This window comes from Lygodium microphyllum, chromosome 18 (assembly GCF_053477565.2).
Source record: "Lygodium microphyllum isolate KBCC chromosome 18, Lygodium_microphyllum_v1.1.10, whole genome shotgun sequence".
Classification (NCBI taxonomy): Eukaryota; Viridiplantae; Streptophyta; class Polypodiopsida; order Schizaeales; family Lygodiaceae; genus Lygodium; species Lygodium microphyllum.
Window position 1 is genome coordinate 115,102,884 of NC_141152.1, and position 5,060 is coordinate 115,107,943.

A 5,060-nucleotide genomic window follows, 5' to 3' on the forward strand; every position below is an offset into this window, starting at 1 on the left:
GAAATAAATACATGATCGCATAAAATGCAATTGGTACAATCATGAAACGATATCACTAATACATAGAAAATGTCTACATAGATCAGGCAACTAAAAAATAAAGGTGTGTGAGCTCTAAGGATCCAAGGGCGAGCTACAAATCCTCGTCCCCCGAAAGCTCGTCCCGCTGCAAAGGAGCATCAAACGGATTCTACAGAAAAAGAAACAACATATCAATCCACCATACAATAATGCATTCAAATATCTCATGGTAGCTATGGACAAGAAAGATGAGTGACTTACAGGGCCGCCGCGTCTATACAATCGGTCGATCAATGCCCTAAGACTGTGCCTCTCTGCATATCGAGTCTCAAGGCCTTGCGGATCGCGATTTGTAACGGAGTGCTGCAAAGAAAACAAAATGCTAACTGTTAGAAACATGATTGTCAGTACAAAGAATATCTATAAAAAATAAATAAGCAAAACAAAAGAGAAACTTACAAAGTCCTCCAAATATGTCCTGTGGCCGCCACTCCCAAGATGATGCACCGATCCGGCCTCGATTCGTGCCCTCGCGGCCTCCCATTGTTGCTGACTCCAACGTCCTGGCGAATCTATAGCCTCCTCCCTCAGTCGGCGCCAGTCGTCTGCATCTAACCACTCGGGCTTTGGAGCCCCACTCTTGATTGCCTTGTATGCGTCAGATTGTCTATGTGACATGTATGCACGCATGCAATCCATCATCCAACCCGTAGAGAATCTATCTACTGCGGCTGGCACCGGAAACTCCTCGTGCAAGGATGCTACAATGTAGTCCTTTCTCCCCTTCGGTATGTTTCTCTAATGATCCAAGACGTTGTGCCGAAAAACTTGTTGGCACAACTCCCTCATGCGAGCCATCACCCTCCTCCCCTCATCATTCATGATGATGGCTCCTGACCTACTATCCACTAGGTATCCATAACCCCTAGGAGTCTGCCTAAGATGGGCCCTCTCCCATCTCCGTCCACGCTCCGGGGCATATCTAGGAGACCCTTGTACATCCGGTGTACCGACGGGGGTACCCTCTCCCGGAGTGCCACTCAAAGGGGTGCCACCAAAGGGGGTGCCACCAAAAGGAGTGCCACCAAAAGGCGTGACATCTGCCGATGGCTGCGTAAAAGCTGGAGTAACTGGAGTGGACGTCCCCACAGGTGTGACAAATCATGGAGGTGACGCAGCTCCAGCTGAACGACGAGACGGAGACACCACGTCCGTGTCTCCACAGCAGCACCCCCCTGATCCTCCTGCAGTCGCAGTCCCTCCCTCTGACCCAAGTCGCGAGCGTCAAGATCGTTTGCTCGAAGCTGAAGCATCTAATCGCGCTGAAGCTGATCTAGCAGAGCGCCCTGACAAAGAATGAGACAGCTCTTGATCTTCCATCTCTCTGAATCTCGCAAGCTGATCTGGAGACGTGCGTGCCATCATGTCCTGAAACTCCTCATCGCTCATCCCTCAACTCATCTTGAAAATGTCGATACCTGCACAGATAAAAAATGATGTTAGAATAATCAATTTAAACTATAGAAAGCACATTAATATAAATCATTTTTGAAAAATCCCTCTTAAAATGCATATCTTATCTATCTTTATGGAAGATCTAAACAACGAATTGAGTAATACAATTCTCCAAGAATGAAGTATTCTATGGTCCCATGTTAATCTCCTGACACAACTCTGCATACACTGGAAGGTCGATAGACATGTCACCACAAAAGAACGAGTCTGCCTCGTTCTCAAAAAATTCTACGACTTCTGTATTTCCATCATTGTTAGTCGATACGGGCTCCAAGCTTGCTGTGGCCTCCACCCCTTGTAATATCGATCCCTCTATTTGCATATTTTCTTCATCTATGCCTGGAACATTGCTTTGATCATATACTCTCGCACCTCGAGGAGTTGAAGGTATAACATACCACCATCGAGGTTGTCGGGGGTTGGATAGAAGATTACCTGTTCACAAACACTTACAAAGCGAGTTCAAACCATTGTGACATAAACCATGTCGTATTACAATTAGCAAGCAAATGACTATTTGTACCTGTTCACAATGGGCCGGCAACACAAAGGTGTCGCGCAAATCCGTCCATTTTTTTTCAGAATCTATTTCGAGAAATCCAGATGGACCTCGTCGAACTGTTGCTCCAGCTCCTCCAAGTACCACTTTGAACCACTGCATATCGAATAGTATCATGGAGAAGCTACGGTAATCCACCGTAATAATACTTTGCAAGTTCCCAAAATACTCAATCTCATCCACAACCGTGTTCGGATCCGTTGCTCGTCGCCGGCTCTCTTGCTCAAACCTTGCCATGACACCACAGTCCATTGTGGAGCGCATTTTGTCAATACCCTCCACCCGAAAATGCCGTCCGCGCGACCACGCTGCACTATATATTTTGTACTGCACATTGAAACACTCAAATTAGATGTAGCAAGCAAATTTAGATACGACACATTCTAAACCCCTCATTACCTTTGGACTACATCCCCTCGAGAACTCCCACTCCTCCATTGAGACCTCTGTCCCTTCGCTGGATACTGCGGTCAAGGCTCCTTGCAACCATTGTGTTGACATAAACCGTGGCATCTCCTCCATGCCTTCGGGATATCGAATCAGTCAGTGACGCATACTGCGTCAGAATTCAGCTCGCGCTTCCTCTCGATCTTGCCTTGCAATCTGGTACTTGGCGAGCTATGTCTCCATGGAGACATGGTGCAACATACAAAAGCGATTCACCTTCTCTTCCATTGAGGCATCCATTCTTTTTTCTATCCCATTTCTAACCACCACATCTCGAGTCAGCCTATCATCGTCCTTTAGCGTCCATAGCATTCCATTGTCTGGTTCCACCGTTGGTAGCCATTGTGAGATATGCACTAATGCCTCTGACACCAACCAACCTTCTGCCATGCTACCTTTTGGACGAGCTCGTTGTCGCACAAAGCCTTTCAGGGTTTTCATGAAGCGCTCCAGGAAGAACATCCATCGCGTATGGACAGGTCCAGCAATCTCCACTTCGTCCACAAGATGCACAAGAAGGTGAACTTGTATCGTGAGCATGCTAGTGGGCAGGTATTTCTCAAAGAGACAGACCGTCTCAACTGCTCCCCGCCTTGTAGATTCAATAGAGGACGTCTTAATCTCTTTCTATGAGATCCATTGCACCAAAGTCGACAACTTGTAAATGGCCCTGCAAATTTTTGGAGTAAGGCATCCCGCGATCGCGATCGGTAGGACAAACTGCCACAAATGAGAAAGCATTATGAATAATGGTCACTTTTCAAATTTCAAAATTTCCACGCTAATTAAAATCCATTCTGTTCACAAACCTGACATATCTTATTCCAATCATGGGATATTAGCCCAGACATTTGGTCATCTTTAGAAAATGCGGACCTGAGAGAACGCATCATACCCGTCGGAGTGCGGATAGACTTGATTACTTACTTCACAATGCGCTCTTCTTTGGTAGACAAAACCCAGGGAGCGCGAGAAAGCTGCACTCCCCCTTCAGCACTCGACTGCGGCCAAAGCGCCTCCATCTTACCTACCTCCTTTAAATCCATTCGTGACCCTATAGTGTCTCTCTTTCTTGTGATGTGGTCCCATAGCAAGCTACCCACATTTTTGAAAATATGCATGGGATCCAACAAGTGGTTGACCTGTAAGTGGGTCCAATATGGCAACTCGTAGAAAACTGAGAACCGTCGCATTCCATTTGGATGTGATTCCGGGTTTACCATTTTCAGCTCATACCAGCTTGCAGCGTTCATACATGTTGGAGGTTGTTCAAGAAAACCTTCCCTGAGTTCATGATCCTCTGGCAAGAAAGCGGCATGTCCTTGATATACCATCTTCTTCATGGTTCATGACCTTTGGGAGTCTAACTGTGGCCCACACAATGGGCATGCATGATAACCTGAGGTAACCAGACCTGTAAGGCGATCCATGACCTAGTGAATACTTGATTGAATGAAATAAAATATAGATATTACCAGCGAGAACAAAGGTCTGCTCACCTGAGCACTCTCCCAATCCTGGAAATTCATGCATCGTCCACATGAGAATGGCTTGAATGTTGGTTGACCGTCGACCATCACGCCTGCTCATATCTTACACCGTGACCCCCTCCTTCCACAAAATCTTAAGCTTATCGACTAATGGACGAAGATACACGTCCATATTTTTTACTTTGTAGCGGCCCGGGATGAGCAAGCTAAGGATGAGATGTCATTTCTTCGTAGAAAGCCATGGAGGGATGTTGTAGTTGACAAGCACTATAGGCCACACATTGTAAGAAGTCGAGCACAGACCGAATGGGTTCACACCATCCATGGCGAGACCGAGCCGAAGATTCCTTGGCTCTTGCGCAAAGCCTGGGAAGGTAGAGTCAATGTGGCTCCATGCACGCAAATCCGCTGATATTCGTTGAACTCCATCCATGGACCTATTCTGCACATGCCACGTTGTCAAGCTTGCCATGGCAGACATGCGAAACATGTGGTTTATGCGGGGGATGAGTGGAAAGTGTTTGAGAACTTTTTGAGGGATGGTTTGCCATTGCAAGTCCTGTCGATACCTGTGAGAACCACACTTTGGACATGTCTCCATAGTCTCGTATTCATCTCGAAACAATATGCAGTCGTTGATACATGCATGGATATTATTGTAGTCCATGCCAAGCTTCCGTAAAACATGTCGTGCATCATCACGAGACTTAGGCATGGTATTTTGCAGGTGGCAATATATGATATTTCAATAACCTGAAAAAAATCATAACACACCTTGAAAAAACACAAATGTTTGCAATAATACTGTTTAAAAAAAATCAATGAAACCTGTGTGCAAGGTACCTGAATAACTTAGTCACACTCGTATCACTCCAATCGTATTTTGCTTGCACACTTAAGAGTGCAAGCAATGTCTTCAACTGAGATACTCGGCACCCATCATATAATGGTATGGATACTTCCTCTCTAAGCGGGTCAGATGTCTCAACATCCATGGGAATCAATGCATCGATCATTGCCTCCATCTC